Below are 18,566 nucleotides of genomic sequence, written 5' to 3'. Positions count from 1 at the left end.
TAACTAGAAACATGATTCTACACATACAGATAACCTAATTAATACAACAATTTAAACAGATAGCTTGCAAGTCCCACACGGACTGCAATCCCCTTAATGGGTCAATACAACTAATAAGGCTCCATGCCCAAATTAACTGAATACATGCATCAAGTCTATATTAATTCGAAGTATAAAAGTATCAGTAAATAATCCATGGCTCTAAGAATACTATCATGAGCCTAAATAAATACATACAATAATCTCCATAAAATAATTAAGCATGTTAACAAGTCTACATGCCAACATCAAATCTAAACATAATATAAATCATCAGCTGCATCATCAACTACTCCAATGCGGGGGCCTTTCCCCTAGAAGCATCACCACTACTCTGGGTACCTGAAATGATGTCCCCAAACGGGGTAAGATAACAACATCTCAGTAAGCTCAAGGTTCATAGAGGATCCTCTAACCCCTGAGCCCACTTCCTGCATAACAAGTCAGATATAAAGCATATAATACAGACATACAGCATAAACATAGCATCATCATATCATCCTTGTGTAACCCCAGGGTCAAAGCCATAGACGGTTACACATGTGTGACTTCCAGGGTCAAGCCATAAACAGTCAACACAACCTCAGTATGAAATAGCTCCCAGAGTCAAGTCATAGGCAGCCTACATACCATGATCACTGGCCAGGATCCTCATAACATATATCATCAGTGCATCATCATAACATCAAGATCATATAACATCTATATGAATGTGAATGAATGCACATATACATCATACCATATACTTTCATACAATATAACCATAATGCCCACCATCATGGTGGGGCCACAAGAGAGAGGAGTCAACTAGAACTAGGAGCTTACCTTAGGGAGCTTAGCACAAGCCCACACTCCAATATAATACGTATGCTCCAACAAAATCCTCAAGTGCACGGTTCTCTAGGCACACCTAGAGTAGGAACCATTCACATCATTAATTACATATTAATTAATCAAGTTATATCCACGACTTAATCATTTAATGATTCCACTTTTCATACTCATATGCCAATAATATGCCCATTACAAGCCTAGACCAATTATAACTTATTACATATTTTAGTGCATTATTACAAGTCACTTTAATCTTCAATTACTTACATAGCTTAGAATCACATGCAAGGCTCACTTAGATTATTTTCAACTCATCCAAGTCATATTTATGATTATTATAAGTTACTAAGGGTTCCCATAAGCCCACTTAGCTTAAATATCACTTTTACGTTTTTTCCATAACTGTACATGCTTCTGTTTTCTAGTTACTGGGCGTGACTCACTTGTTATAAAATTCTCATCTTTTAGTATGTTAATCTAGACTCAATTACCTTTCCAAAAAGGTATCATATGCCTCATTTGAAGTTTCCTAGCTCCGGTTATCACCATTTGAAGTTGGACAAACAAAGCTGTTTGCCAACTCCGAACAGGGCCCTAAACATCCTTTACCATTTCTGCGATTATGAAAATTATACTAAATAATTTGCTCTAAAATTTTTATGTAGACAACTAGACACCTTTATCTTTAATTAGAAATATTATGAGCCTAATTTGAGTAATAATTGAGGGAGAAAAAATTCATGGACGTGTCAGCCATGTACAGCGCCCCTGCACATGCCTCCCTGTGCAGTCCTCACTCAAACGAACATACAGAATGGAATATATCTTCAATTGATACCAAATTTTAACACCACGTAGATAACATCTCAATCGTCAATTTGATATAAGGCACATCCCTATATGATCTCTGTGGAGGAAGATATGCTCTCCCCAATTTTGCCTAAAAACTGGTTACTTAGCCTTAAATGTGTTTACTTAACAAACCTTAATTACTTTTGATTATAAATCCTAATTCACATTAATTCTTGGATTTTTCTATTATTAAGTCACATTATGAAATATCCTTAGTCCCATTATGTCATGATACTTAAATTTTACTAATTATTTAATTAGTGTACCTAAACCTTACTTTAGTCCAATTTTAGAGTTAAATCCTTGATTACTTTTGTTAATTAATCTCTACCCTTAATTAATCACCTAATTCACCATCTCCTTAATTTTAACACAACTAAACCCTTATGTACTTTATGGGGCAGATTTGATTAGCTATATTAATTAGGATTTTTAGCCATTATTAATCATGATTAGAGAGTTTTACTTAGAGTTAACCCACCTAGTTAATCTTTCTAATCATTTTTCCACACTTAACAACTTAATAACATTTTTTTGTCATCAAACCCTATCCTTACATGATATGGCTGAAATGTTCATGGTCCATTTTTGAGTTCATAGTCATCTTTTTACATGAACATCACTCAAAGGTGCAAAGGTGGCACCTTTAGTCATCCAATCCATCATTCCATGGTTCCAAACACACACACACACTTAAGAATCATCATCAAACCATGACATTACGAAATTTTAAACAACATTCTCCTCATGAACATATCAAAACCAAGGCACTCAACAAGAAAAAGGGAGGCTTTTTGGTTCATATTTCCCAAGTGGGAGCTTACATCTTCAAGGTTTCTCCTTTAGCTCAAGTCTCCACCTTTTTCCACCAAGAACACACCTTTAGGCAAGCACACACCTTCATGAACATGCTCATGAGTTAGGCTCAAGAACATAAGAAGAAAAGATGATATTTTTCATGAAAAAAATTTAAGAACACTTACCCAAAAATCAAAGGAAACAAGCAAGCAAGTGTGATTCTTCAAGAGAGCTCAAGAACACAACTCCATAGCCTTTGCTCTCCACAAAACCATGGCTGTTTGGGATGATAAGGGACACGAAATTTTTGATTCACACCATGAAAATGGTATGGTTGTGAAGAGGAGAGTGAGGGGAACAATCTTTGTGAAGGAAGTTTGGTGGTTTAGAGAGATTTAGGTGAAGAAATCTTAGAGAGAAGTGAGAGAGTTTTCAAAATTTGAAACTTAGAGAGAGAAGGAGGTGAAGGGGCTGCTGATCAGAAATGGAAGGGAAGGAGAGGAGGGTGCCCTAATGAGGGGTGCCATGTCACTTAAGTGATATTCGTCCTTTAGTGAGACCCGGTGTAATTTTTAACTGATCCGTCGTCAAATTTTTACCCGAAAACTCTCAAGACCCTAACTTTAAGTACTTAACATTAATTTTGTCTAATTATCATGTTCATAACTTAAAAATTTGATTAGTAGGTCACAGATCCACTAACAGTTGTTTAATTGCACTGTAGTCTTTACCGGTGTTTTTAACTGTACCCGGATTTCATAATCTTCTTAACTTTAACATTTTTGGTCTAATTATGACTTGTTAGGCATATATTGGTCTTTATTTCTATTTTCTTATCTTTTTCCTGTTCCGGGATTCTACCGGATGCTGCTACAGCAGTACAAAATACCCGGCAGAAGTGACTTTTCAAAAATACCCCAATATGGGTATCAATCTTCACCAAATCATATCCTAACCTCATTCATGATGTTTATATCATTAGATTAGCTCTCTAACTATAATTTGCTAACTTGGAGCTATTCTACTAACTGTTATTACGTCAGCAGTTAAATTTAACAAATGAAAATTCATCTGTGCATAATACCTCAATATGGGTATCAAAATTATTATAATTTTATGCTCATTCCATTTATGACTATAAGGTCATCATTATAACCCTCTAATTTAAAAGTCATATAATTAGGGTTATTATAAAGTTTGATATCTTGTACCTATTATTTTCATTGTAGAAGTTTGATTCTGGACTAGTATCCCGTGAATTTTTACTTCTTCACATTGTAGAAGATTTTTCTACGTTAAAATTTGTTTGTGTTCATTTTCTCTCTCTACTTCACAATTTTTTGTTTCTGCTGCATATAGGTCGACCTGTTAAGTTCAGGCCGACCTCTCTGATAGTCGAGTTCCGAGCTCGACATTTGATTTCTGCAATACTTCTAAGCTGAGATTGATGAACGGAGTTCGTCCTAACACTTTTATCATTGAAGAGAGGAAGAATACTACAAGGTTTCTATCTATCTATAACCTTTCAAATGAGAGTGCCTTCTTTCCTATTATTATCTCTGCTAAGATAACCCCAAAGCTATATACAATTACACATCACTCTTCTATATTAAATGGCTTGTTTGAAAGCATTCTGGATCAAGACAACCCAGTGTCCCTTGGACCAAAGTGGTTAGCTGATTTTCATCAAGAGGAACAATCCTTGAAGCTCCAAAATCAGAAACCTTTACAATGAGATTATGATCAAGTAGTATATTTGTAGTTTTCACATCTGTGTGTATGATTGGTGCAGAAATAGCAGAACACAAGTATGCCAGGGCCCCCGCAGCTTCTGTTGCTATTCTCAATCTTGTTTTTCATATAAGTTTTATAGAATTTCTTTGATCATGAAGATGCTCAAGGATAGTACCATTGGGGATGAATTCATAAACAAGCAAGAGAAATTGTGTCTCTAGACAACAACCCAAGAGCTTTACCACATTCCTATGGTTGATTTGGGAAAGAACGATCACTTTATTGAAGAATTGCTTAATCTGGCTTGGGTCACTGATTTTGGTTATTGCTACAATTCTGTTATCTTGTAATATTCCTCTGTAAACTGTTTCGTGGCCACCTTGGCTTAGGACTCTTCCTTCATCAAAGTTGTTGGTGGCATCCTTTAACTCCGCCTCAGTGAAGACTTTAGTTGTTTCAGTTGACCCTCTATGCCTTGCTATCTGTTGTTGGAAAAACAAGCCACCATTTTGTTGAAATTTTTTTTCTTTAAGTTTGATGAGATTTCTCTTCTCTAATGCCTAATACACATAACAGCTTCCTATGAGTAGTGCTATAACCATTACATTCACACCTGGACATAAAACAAGTGGGAAAATGGTCATTAATTTTCTTTCTATATTTTTTGTCTTTTTGATGTCTCAACTTCACATTGTTGCAGATAACACATGCCAACAAATCAAAATGCACTATTTCTATATTTCTTGTCCTAAATTGGATGGTTGAACTATTATTCTTGGTTGTCAGATCTGCAACTTTGGTAGGATGGACAAAATTATACTTCTCATCTCACTACAAAGGCTGAATCTATTGCGGCCAATAAGCGCACTCGATGGAAGATGATTGATGCTCAATTGTGAAGTCTTATCAAATCCACTCTTCAACTTTCCATTAAGCATATTTTTTGGCTTGCAAATACTAGTGAGGCTATTTGGAGTCAGGGAAAGGATTTGTACAGAAATGACACGCAGCGACTCAATGGTGTGTGTCAGAAATTGATATCTACCTTTGCCCCTTGTGGTTTTAATTGTCCTATGTCTGAGTACTTGGGGAAAGCTCAAAGTTTGCTTCATGATTTCAATGAACTTTTGCCCCTTAATCCGTGATGTTGTTAAGGAGTAGGAACAACGTAGTACTCTTTTTATGATGTTGATTCTATATGGTTTACCTCCCCATTTGTCTATCCATTGGGATCAGATTTTGGGGACTGCTATTGTTCTTACACTAGATTATGTGATGTCTACTTTGCTTAGGATTCCACCTAAGCATTCTGCATCAACAATACATGTTATACACCATGTTTCTTTGATTGACACCTCTGACTCTTCTGCCCTTGCTGCTCAGGGCTCTGGTCGTGGATGTAAACTCTCTAAGGGTCGGCTTCTCTACACTCATTGTCATCGGACGAATCATACTGTTGATCATTGTTGGAAGCTTTATGGAAAGCCACCTCCACCTCCTCGGAGTGCTTATATCGCTCAGACTCCATCTAGTGTTGCTAATCCAAGGTTATCTTCTGCAACACAGCCTCTTGTAACTCTTCTTAATGAATTCGTGAATTAGTGGTCTGCGAAGCATCTGGTACTACTACCTTCATTGCTGCAACTGGTAATTATTTTGTTGAGATCTCTTAGCTATAATCTCTAGATCCTTGGACTCTTGATTCTGGGGCTTCTGATCACATCTCTTGTAATAAATCCTTATTCACCTCTCTTTGTACCACTGGTTCCCAATGGGTCTTTGGTCCAATCCTGTGGGATCATCACGGTTATTCTCTTCCCCAATTTATCTTTGGATTATGTTCTCTATGTTCCATATTCTCCTTTTAACTTACTTTTCAGTAGCCATTTGACAAAATTCATTGATTGTGTGGTTTCTTTTACTAAAACTTTTGTCATTTTACAGGACCAGAGTTCGAGGAAAGAGATTATCAAAGAATGTGAGTCTCATGGCCTCTATCAAATTTTTCCTTCTTCTTCAGCTTGCTCTACTGTGGATTCACCCCTCACTATCCATGCACGTTTGGGTCATCCAAGTCTTGCCAAGCTTCAGAGGAAGGTTCCCAATTTATCGTCTTTTTCTAGTTTACATTGTGAGTCTTGTCAGTTTAGGAAACATACTCGTAGTACGTTCCCAAGTCATCTTAATCGTCAAGCTTTGTCCCCTTTTTCTGTGGTCCACTGTAATATTTGGGGGCCTAGTCATCATCATTCTACTTTAGGGTTTAAGTATTTTGTTACATTTATTGATGATTATTCCAGATGTACTTGGTTTTTTTAATGAAAAATCGTTCTTAGTTATTTTCTGTTTTTCAGTTATTTTATAGTGAAATCAAAACTCAGTTTGGTATTCCTATTCGTACTTTTCATAGTGATAATGCTTGTGAGTATTTATCTCATCAATTTCAATAATTCTTTTTATCTAATGGCATTCTTCATCAAAAGTATTGTCCTCATACACCCCAACAAAATGGTGTAGCCGAACAAAAATCGTCACCTTGTTGAGACTACTCGTGCATTGTTAATTGATGGCAATGTTCCCTACAAATTTAGGGGTGATGTTATTCACATTGCTTTCTATCTCATTAATCGCATGCCCTTTTCGGTTCTTCACAACTAGGTACCTCACTCTATTTTGTTTCCTCATCAACCTTTATTTCCTTTGAACCCACATGTATTTGGTTCTACGTGTTTTATTCATCATCTTGGTCCAGGCTTAGATAAACTAGCTTCTAAGTCTCATAAATGTTTTTCTAGGTTATCATCAATCTCAAAAGGGTTATCGTTGCTACTCTCTAACTTTACATCGATATTTTATCTTTGCAGATGTCTCCTTCTTTGAATTAGTCCCATTTTTCGGCTCCACTATTACTCATGTGGTCCCTGATCAATCATCTCTCCCTGTTACCTCCTTTGAATACCTTCCGCCTCTTCCTGTCCCTGTGTCACCTGATAGAAGTATTTCTCCTTTTGTATCTGATAACAAAAAACCAAAAACTTTTTTATTTTGTTTTCCGTTTCCTATCACAAAAATTGAACTGGTTAATTCTGGGAAACAAAAAAATAAGTTCCCCAATTTCTATATTTGGGAACAAAATTTGAAAAAAAAAAACTGATTTTGATTAAAGTAAATCTAACATTTGAAGATATATTTATTTTTAATTTAATTTATTTTAAAATATATTATTTTTTTAGTTTATTAAGATTTAATAATTGATAAATCACTTATTATATATTTTATAAAAAATTATCAAAATTTAATAGTTCACAAGATGGGGAAAATATGTGTCATTTTAAAGGATGTAAAATTATATATAAATTATGGAGAAGAGATAGTGGACAAAAAAATAAAAGTGTGAATCTCACTTTTTTATAAAAATAAAAGGGATACGATATTTGTGACACCCAAGTTATGTTACACCCATGTGACACCCAGTCAATCTCACCGTTAGATCGCTTATGTTGATCCAACGGTTATATTTATTTTCATCTTTGTATGGTCATGATTTCCCAAATTTAAAGTGAAAACATTAAATATGGGAAATCATAACTATACAAATGTAGAAATAAATATAAAATATTAAATTTGAGAAATCATGACCATACAAAGATGGAAATAAATATAACCGTTGGATCAACATAACCGATCTAACTGTGAGATTGACTGGGTGTCACATGAGTGTAACATAACTTAGGTGTCACAATATCCTATCCCAAAATAAAATAACACAAATTTATCATTTTAAAGGACAGACACTTTTGCTTTACAAGATTAACTTACGTTTAAAAATAATGTTTTTTTTCCCTCGAAACGGACTTTGTTCTGGACTGCAGGAACAGTTCAAATTTGGCTGCGACTGAATATTATAAAGCGTTTACTTCCATGAAGACTTTGTATTGATGTTGATAGGGCGATGTGATCACCTACACTTGTATTAACTATTCTGTATGACATAGTTTTCTAACTCAAATAATTTCTTTAATCAAATTTCATAAAACTTAAATATTCAATATTATAAAATTATTGCTAGCTAGTGAGTGTTATATATATATATATATATATATATATATATATATATATATATATATATATGGGATAAATAAGAATAATGTTGTAGGAAAAAAACTGGTGTCGTGCAACCACTTGAGACAACACAAAGTCCTTGAAAAGAGTGCATTTTTCACTTTCTTTATTATTATCTAGTTTGTCTTTTCTTTATAGGAAAAAAAATTATTCATGTAACATGACAAAACCAAAGCCATATATATATATATATATATATATATATATATATATATATATATATATATATATATATATGGGTAATGAAGTTCTTATGTTGCATAAGAGGAGGATAAATTCCTACTCACCCATCGATCCACGTGCTTCTACTTTTTTAGTTTGTTTTTTTTCTCTCATAATGGATCCCACTTTGGTTGAGTGTGCATAAGAAAAGTTTTTGATTCCTATCACATGAGAAATATAAAGCCATATGAATATATATATATATTATATATATATATATATATGTATATAGGGCAAGATATTTTTACACCGGTGTAACAGTTAGAAGTCTTACACTCAATCTTGATCATTGATCCACTTGTATCCAATGGCTCACATTACTAAAAAATTAGAGCCTTAGATATAAGTGGGATCAATGGACAAGATTGAGAGTGTAACTTACACTGGTATAAAATGATCCTAACCCTATATATATATATATATATATATATATATATATATATATATATATATATATATATAGTAATTTTGAATCCTACACAAATATTATGGAGCTCAATTTAATCCCTTAAAAAAAACAAAATCGATTCATGGTTCCTTTGAAATTCCAAATAAACCCATATTAGTTCTTTTGCGGGACTAACATATGTTTTCTTTGAAGTTCAGAGTGATTATGAATTTGACTAACTGAGTCTATTTTAAATTTTAAAGAGATTATAAGTCGACTTTTTTTTTAAGAGATTAAAATTAGCTCCGTAGTTTTTTTTGAGGACCTAAAAGATACTTTACTCATATATGTATGTATACGTATGTATTCGTATTATTTTAATTTCAAATATATTATTATTTATATCTTTATAAATAAATTTATCAAAAATAAATAATAAATACACCATTAATTATACACCTAACTAACTCACGTTTTAAAAGTTTTTTTTTTTCCCCCGAAAAGGACGGGCTTTGTACCGTACTGGAGCAACAATTCAAACTTGCGAGCTTGCGACTGAAATTTATTATAGGGTTTACTTCCATGAAGCCTTTGGATTGATGTAGATAGGATGATTTGTTCAGGTAGACTTCTTGTATTATAAAAGACATAGTTTTTTAACTCAAATAATTTTTTATGAAATTATCCTTATGAGTTAATTGACTTGTCATGTAAGTTTTTTCAGGAAAGTGTTTGGGTAAATTTATCTTATTCTAATATTAGGCTATCATATAAACCTCAATAAAAAGTTTCAATCATAAGAATTACTAATAAAAATTGAACTTAAAATCTTAAATTTTAAATTAATATAATTTATAATGTTATATTTCATTTTTAAAAATAGTAGTAATTTTGAAGGTTTTAAAACACACGAATAATATAATTGGTGAGGGCTTTGCATATAATTTACCTAAACTAATATTTTCTTTGAGCGGAAGTGTCTCATTTATGAATACAATTAAGTGTTTACATGTTGATGTCCGAGAGAGAATGCTCAAGAAAATGCAAGTAATAGAACAAGAAGAACTTTATTATCACATTCGATGGTTTTGTTTACATGAATATAGACTTTTTATATCATCCCCTACTACATGCATCTAATCACCATTCAACTGCCTTCATCTAACTACCATAATAGCTTCTCCGGAACTCACTCCTCAAGCGAAGTCCTTGAGCCACATTGACATCTTGGGCTGAACACCAGCAACAGACCTTGTAACCCTTCTAGGCCCATTACCCTCATCCAATACTGCATCATATGTTTAAAAAAAATGCTTAAATACACATATTTATTATAAATATTTCCTGTTTAAAATTTGTTGCATATGTTTAGTTTTAGATTATTGATCTTCCCTTTAATAACACGAAAAGAATAAAGTCAAATTATAAGTCGTAGTCAATTAGACAAATCAAATTTTATATAAAAATCTGTAGTTTGAGCATTGGAGTGCCAGCTCATTGGTTCAGGACTATTTGGTTTTACTCGTCGTCTGATAAAAATAAAACTAAAAAATATTAAAAATGTGTAGAAATAATTAAGTGTATGTTTGGCTTATTTTTTTAATATGTTTTTTTGAATAATTATAAAATAATCATCCTGTTTCTTGTTTTTTTTTTTATAAGAATTTACAATGGTAATTTTACCATTTCCTTTTCCAATTCTTATAAATAGAAAATAAGGTGATATTTTATAATTATTAGTAAAATATGTTAACCAAAAATAAAAATAAGATAGAAAGTAAACACACACTGTTAATATATCCATGCCAAATAAAGAAACCAACGTAGCCAAAAATTTTAGTCGCATAGATGGTGAACATAGAAAAAAGTTAATGTAATAAATTTTAATAACTTTATGCTTCTATTTTAATAAATTTTTGTTCGGGCAAGTTTAGGATTAAGACTTTAAACATCTTCCAAATATGTTATTAGAGATGATCAAACACATGCTCTCACCCTTACTTGCTCAGCTCTCATTCGCTAACTGAGCTACCATCATTTGGTAATTTCATGCATATATTATATATGTATATTTAATTTTTTATAATTTCAAACATTAAATTTTTAATCAAAAATTGTAATTTCATATTTTTTTAAATGCATTCCTCACTTAAAATAAATAAGTCAAACCTCAAGCTTTGACTTCAGATAAATTTCCACATGGTTTGAGGAGTCTATAAAGCATTTTCGGCCCTTCAGGCCTTAGGCCTGTCTATTGGTCCAACAAGAGTTAAGAATGAGATCAAAGATCAAGTCAGCAGAACACAAACACTGGCCTCCCACACCCAAAATGACTTCTGCTTAATTCATTCTTTTTCACTTCTATTGCCCTTTACCTGCCCATGTAAATTGGTTCAATCAGAATTAAACTCAATATCAACTCAATATAAACTTAATTCAAATATGTGGATAAAGTACTAAAATTTATCCTACATTTTTAACACATTTCTTTCTTAAACCCAATACCAACTTATGTGATTTGATCTGTTTGAACAATATTTTCTTGGCTTAATTTCCACCAATATGAGTCTTATCAGTTTCTTCTTTGGAATACAATAGTTCGATTCTTTTGTAGTTATCTTCTTGCTATTATAACAAAAAAAAAAATTCTTCCAATAAAGGAAAAAATGTAGTCAAAATTGAAAGATGTTTTCGTGATTCAGTAGTTGACAATGTTCTTACACACACACACATATATATATGTGTGTGTGTGTGTGTGTAAGGACTCTGAATATAAGACATGTGTGTGTGTGTGTAAGGACTCTGAATATAAGACAGAGTTGTTACCAAATGACTTTCAATACAGAACTCAAGGATGATGAATTAAAAGAACTTCATTGGGGCCACCATATATAGTAAATCTTCATATTGATGAAGATACAATAATAGACAAAGTGCCTCCAACTATCCCTTGTTCTCGTCATCTTCCATCCCATAAAGGTGACATCACTCCTTTGCAAATGGTGTCATCCTCAGGCTCAGCGCATGCTTTATAAGTACAATGACTATTAGCATAGTCTGTTTGACCTGATCTTTCACCAACTACATATTCTGTCGCATTTGATGTGGCATTAATCCATGTAGTTGTTGCCATCATTCTCAGACTTTCCAATTCCATGAACACTTCCTTCATGGTTGGTCTTTCCTCACCTCTAAGTTTCAAGCACCATTGAGTAATATCAGCAACTTCCTTCACCTGCTCACTATTTCCCTCCTTACACAAAGAATCCTCAAGAATTTCGAACAAGCAATCATTTTTCAAAGCCGAAACGAAATACATGGCTAAATTTCTCTCCTCCTATGGAATGTCAAAAGAAAGTGCTGTTCTTCCAGTTAGCAACTCTGCAAGAACAACACCAAAGCTATAAACATCGCTTTTCTCAGTGAGTTGGCTGGTCTGAAAGTATTCAGGATCAAGGTATCCAAGAGTTCCTTGAACCAATGTTGTTAATTGACATTGGTCACGTGGAATCAACCTTGAGGTCCCAAAGTCAGAAACTTTTGCTATATATTTGTCATCTAAGAGTATGTTAGTTGACTTGAAATCCCTATGGATGATTGGTACGGAAGCAGCATAATGTAAGTATGAAAGCATACCTGCTGTTTCTGTTGCTATTCTTAGACGTGTTTCCCAAGAAAGTGTGGTGTCTCTTGCACTGTTTTCCTTGTGGATATGGTCAAAGAGGGTTCCATTGTTCACAAATTCATAAACCAACAATGGCATTTCTGTCTCTAAACAACAACCTAGGAGTTTGACTACATTTCTGTGGTTAATTTGGGAAAGTACAACCACTTCACTGATGAATTGCTCAATTTGGCTATGGTCTACTAGTTTGGATTTCTTTATAGCAACAACTTCATCATTTGGAATTATTCCCTTAAAAACTATACCGTATCCTCCTCTGCCTATAATTCTGCTTTCATGAAAATTTTCAGTGGCTTTCTTAAGCTCTCGTGCAATGAAAAGTTTGGCTTTATCAGTGGATCCTTCTATGGTTGAAATTTGCCGCTGTAACATTAAGCCACCATTTTGCTCAAAATATCTCTCTGTGAGCCTCATCAGTTTTCTTTTACGAACCACATGGTATAGCTAGCCACTACCAATGAACAATACCATAAGGCCTATGCCAACACCTACATTGGCAAAATAGCTTGTTTAATCAGTCTTTAATTTAGCTATGGTTTTGCAAATGTGTCATTCACAGTTGTTTTTCATTTACTTTATTTTAAAGATGAACTGTCTCTTGAAATTACACTTCATATTATATACTTGCAAACAAATGTTACTTCTATTACAAAGATTTGAGTAGTTGTAAATTTATATTTTCTCTAAACAATATCTACTGACATATAGTTGTAAAACGTCAAAAATAGGCTAAAAAGTATATAAAAAGCCAAAGCAATAAACTAGAAGTGACAGAAAAATCAAGAATACTAGAGATGAAAGTCAGTGGACAAACAGAACAACGATCTTGAAAATAATGGTGCAAAAATCTTCATTTTTTTGTATGCCTTCCTTTTCTTTTGTATTTGTATTATTTATTTATTTTCACTGATTTAGGGATATTATGTAAACTTAACAAATTTATTTTCACTGATTTAGTGATATTATGTAAACTTAACAAATAATACTTACCTATCTCAATCTCATTAACCTCACGTTGTAGATCAGAGACAACCGGTTCCACCTTTTTTGCCATCTCCCTGGTAACTCTTGCTCTTGGAACATGAACATTTATAACTCCCAAGTAGGATAACGCAAATGTCAGAACAATCATTTAGACTCGGATTGGAACATTCATCAATATCTTGTAAAGAAACAACCCAAAAATAATTAATACTCTATTCAGTTATTGAGAAAACAAATTAAAAATGAGACTAATTACAACTTTGTAAGAACATAATGTGTACCTTGGCATCCACCAGGAAGGTAAGCATTTCCCACATAACCTTCTAAGCATCTGCAGAGGTACCCTGGTCCATTGTCAGAGTCAATACATACGCTATTTGTAAGAACCCGCACTGTTAATTAAGGAAGTTAATTAATTAATTATGCGAAATTAGGAAATAATTCCATAATTGACCCTAATAATTATTATGAGGCTCTAATAATTATAGTAAGTGATTAAGAATGTTGAAAGTCGCTTTTCGGAAGAAAAGTGCAGATACCGGTTCTGCTAGTCGGTATAAATGCGTATCGAAAAAGTATCCCAGAAAATTATACTAAGTGCATGATAATTACTAGAATAATATGTAAGACATGTAAAACGAGTTTCAAGTCAAAATGATGAGAACTGGTGCCAAAATCTGGTACTGGCTATGAAAAACGTGTACCGAAAAGGTGCTCCAAAAATTATAAGAAAAATATGATAATTCTTGTAAAATTGAGTAGGTTAAGAATCTTGAGTTTGGGATTAAGATGCTAAGCGTAACAATTAAAGTTAATACTATGTGTTAATTGGTTAAGTGACTATATATACCTAGTGGCACATGATCCTAGGTCATTATTGTGCCTCCTACGTGAACCTTGCTGAAGTCTTGTGACTAGCCACCTTGCTTCTTCATTTCTCCTCCTTTTTCTCACCAAAGTCACCACCTTTGATCATGGTTTCACTTCTTGATCAAGTAAACATTTGAGTGTGAGCATTGGAGAGTGCTTAGGGTGCCTTTTCTGAGTTGTGAGGTTCAGGTTGGGAAGGGTTTGAGGGCTGACTTGCTGGTTTGGTTGTGGTGGAGTGTTGTTCTTGGTTTGTGAGGCTTCAAGGAGCTCCCTTTGTGAAGAAAGGACCTTGCTTCTTGTCATTTTTGTTCTTGAGTAAAGGCAGAACTGTGGAGTCAGTTTAGTGAGCTCCAAGAGCACTCTTTTCCTCTGTTTTGAACCTTGGTGAGTTGTACAACCTTGATCTTGGGTTTTTATGGGGTAACGTTGATGTCTTTGCATGTTTAATGGGTTAAGCAAGTAACCAACTGGTATGTAAACCTATGAGGGTATAAAAATGCATGCTTTAACGTGTTTGAGTGTTAAAAATGGAACCTTGAAAGGATATCTTCGCGAAATGCAGAAACTGCATTTTGTCGCGAAATATCTGCATATTTGCCGTGGAATATCCGGATATCGATATCCGGATATGGATATCCGGATATTGCCAGAGTGATATCCGGATATTGCCTGTGAGATATCCTGATATTGGATATCTGGATATGTCCCCGAGGAATATCCGGATATTCTGGGTTTGTGAGGAACAGTAGTGTACTGTTCATCCAGAACTGATCTATGGGTTTGTGGACCTTAGTTTGAGGAAGTTGAACTTCTGTAATTATTTAATGTAGTTCAGAATCATATGATTAAGGGCTTATGGCTTGTGTGAAGCCTTAAGACGTAAAACGTAATGGAAAGACGTTGTCTTGATATTGTATGCTTGCGGTGCATGTTTATTAATGTATTGTTGGTCCATAACAGATTGTGAATCTGCTGTGTTTGGACTTTGAGCTGTGGACTCTTGGCTTTTGGTGTTAGCTTGCAAGGTAAGCTTTCGTGTCCTCGGTTTAGCCATGTTGTGGTTCCACCATGTCCCATGGGGGTATGGTTATATGTATGTTGTATTACATGCTTTGGATATTTTGAAATGCTTTTGAGCTGATATGTGCAATGGCTTATAATATGTATGTGTTGTTTCCACTTAGTCGGTAAGCCTGAGTATGTGGCGTCATACAAGATGGTGAGTCCGTGCATGGGTGCAAGTAGCGTCTTGCATATTGTGTGGGTAATAGACGTATTCCTGCATTTCTCTGATCAGTAGAATAGTATTGACACACATGACATGATTATCTACTGCATTGCACTGTTTTAGAAATGATATTGATGAACTGCTTTTAAACTTATATTGCACAGGTAAGTGAGCTTGGGGTGGAAGATCCTTGAGGACCCCTTGTCTTACTGAGATTTCTGGTTTAGAGATCTCACCCCACATTTGGTGAATGCTTATTTCAGGTTCAGGTAGTATGGTGACTGATGCCTCTGGCGGCAGGAGGCCAGAGCTTAGCTGATTATGATATTTATGTTGTATTGCTGTCATGACTGGATTAGATGCTGTTTATGTTTTCTGCTCTTTATGTTTTGAGTTGAGACTTATGTTGGGTTTTGTTGCCTTATTTGGGTGAGCATGAGAGTTGTCCATGCCACTACGTTGTTAGTACTTTTGAGTCGAGTTGTATAAACTGCTAGTTGGTCCGGTCTACGTGTTGTAGTTCCGTGACTAGAGACATACATTATGTTATTTTAATCAATGAGGTATTTCAGTTAGCTGTCTTATTGCAATTGCATACAGGTGATGTTTTATTAATTGATTAATAAGCAAGTTGGTAATGATAATGACATCATAATTGAAAAAAAAAAGATATTCCGCAATTTTTAATTAAGCGCAGCTTAATACAATAGTATGATAACATTACCGGATATATTCGGGGTTTTACACTATTTGCTTGGCAGGCATAACTGGTCAATTTCTTAGCTTCTTTGCAAGTCTGATTCCCAACAGATTAATCAAGCACTAAGGGAGTGGTTCTTCTCTTCTGCAGATTGATGAAGTCAGATGAGGAAAAGTTGAAAAATTCTTCTTCCACCAAAAGTGAGTAGCTACAAGGATTGTTCATATCCCTGTGCATCTTACTGGTGCTCAGGACGTAAGCTTCATATTTCAGAATGTTTTTACTTTTAGGGATAGAGGTTTGGCACTAACTTATACCAAAACAAGATCCATTGGTTGTGCTTTCTATACTACTACAAAGTGAGAACCCCCTAGTTGAGTAATTTTTCCCAATAGTTGCATTGATGATTGACAGGGTGTCGCATCCAATTCCAATGAACTTGTTCCGGGTAACTGAGAAGGGAAATGCTTGCAAAGCCATAGATGCTTTCCCTGAATCCACATGCATGTCCTTTTCATCACGGCGGACATAAGCAGCAAATGAGTTTATACGTAAATGGCCATTCAATGACACCTCTAGGATCTCAATATTTGATGTCAAATTCCACAAAAATGGTTTGGGAGGGTAGTAACTTGTGTTACAAGCAACATAAAAGTTGTTGTTTAAGTAGCATTCCTCTGTTGTACCAAATGGGTACGGAATGCCCACACTTCCACACTTAACTTGGCAGCGAGGATGAATTGTTTGTGACATAGCTGATACCATTAATAGCAACCAAGCAACTAGCACTATTTTTGTATTATCCATGGATGAAGCCATTGTTGCATGCAATCATGAATTTTTTTGAGATGAAGCAATTGCTGCCACCACCATGAATTTTGAATCGCTCAAAATTCAGGCTTTACCACAGGAAGGCAGGCTTCAATTACTACCATTTATTATTATTATTATTATTGAAGTATGTTGAATTTGTCTTTTGGTTTATGAGAACAAATATCTCTTGGATACCTTCTCAATTAGTGTAGCTAGGCTTCCATTAGACCAACAATTTTTTATTTTTTATTTTTTATTTTTTTTATGTTTTGCTTTAGAGAAATTCTTGGTAAAATAATAACTGTCATGGAGTCAAGCTCATAATGGGTGTATCGATCAATTGACTCATCAAAGAAAACTTCTATATAATAGTGATTTGAGAAAGTTTGTGCCAAGTTTTTATATTAGTAAAAAGACTAAAGTGGTGAAATCTTTGGCCAAGGATATTGTACTTTGGGGTCAGTAAAGGTCATTAGAGAACTTGTAAAACTTCTAGTAATATGGTAGAGGCAATCTTGATGAAGCTTCTATTGTTCTTGTTCCGTAGACCTATTGATATTTACAAGGAAAAAAGAAAAGGTTCTTCATGGTAGGGTTCCTAGTTTTCTTAGGTAATTGGGCAGTTCAATTGTTTTCTTTGTACTACAAGGTGAACTTTAAACAACAGTGCCGACCCACATACACTTCAGTCCAAACTACGAAGGAATGTAAAGAATCTTGGGATACACCATTCCAAAAGCTAGCTCAAAAGGTGGGAGTGCTCAAGACCTTATAAACTTCACATTAGTTGCTCTCAACACGCCCCCTCACACGAGAGCCCACTGTGCTTGAAGGGTGGACAATGCACAGGCCCACCTACCTGAACGAACGAAGAAATTCCACTACAAAGAAAGTGGGGGACGGTGAGGTTCGCACTTGGGACATGAGGCTCTGATACTATGTAAAGAACCTTGGCATACATCACTCTAAAAGCTAGTTCAAAGAGTGGGAGTGCTCAAGGCCTTATAAACTCCACATTAGTTGGCTCATACAACCAATGTGGGACTATATATCTCAACTTTGTGCTTCCACTTTAAAGTGGGGGGCGGTGAGGATCGAACCTCAAGCTCTGATACCATGTAAAGAACCTTGTGATACACCACCCCAAAAGCTAGCTCAAAGGGTGGGAGTGCCCAAGGCCTTATAAACTCCACATTAGTTGGCTCATATAACCAATGTGAGACTATATATCTCAACACGCCCCCTCACACAAGAGCCTTCTTGGCTTGAAGCATGGATTATGCAACAGGCCCAATCT

General features: G+C 34.6%; 1 long non-coding RNA gene and 2 pseudogenes across 1 annotated transcript; all 3 read right to left on the bottom strand.

The window, feature by feature from the left end:
- Window positions 1–691: 691 nt before the first annotated feature.
- Window positions 692–3,182, bottom strand: LOC133315668 (uncharacterized). The gene is made up of 3 exons (XR_009752113.1): window positions 2,709–3,182; window positions 2,550–2,623; window positions 692–949 (listed from the first exon to the last, which is right to left on the bottom strand). It is a non-coding gene; the product is annotated as an uncharacterized LOC133315668 (long non-coding RNA).
- Window positions 3,183–4,112: 930 nt separating this feature from the next.
- Window positions 4,113–5,369, bottom strand: LOC133315695 (wall-associated receptor kinase 2-like; annotated as a pseudogene).
- Window positions 5,370–11,948: 6,579 nt separating this feature from the next.
- Window positions 11,949–17,275, bottom strand: LOC133315693 (wall-associated receptor kinase 3-like; annotated as a pseudogene).
- Window positions 17,276–18,566: the final 1,291 nt, after the last annotated feature.

Source organism: Gastrolobium bilobum, unplaced genomic scaffold (genome assembly GCF_033153095.1).
Source record: "Gastrolobium bilobum isolate Gb01-03AN ecotype WA unplaced genomic scaffold, APGP_CSIRO_Gbil_v1 utg3766, whole genome shotgun sequence".
Classification (NCBI taxonomy): Eukaryota; Viridiplantae; Streptophyta; class Magnoliopsida; order Fabales; family Fabaceae; genus Gastrolobium; species Gastrolobium bilobum.
Note: the sequence above shows the minus strand (reverse complement) of the source record. Positions and strands in the feature narration are given on the sequence as shown.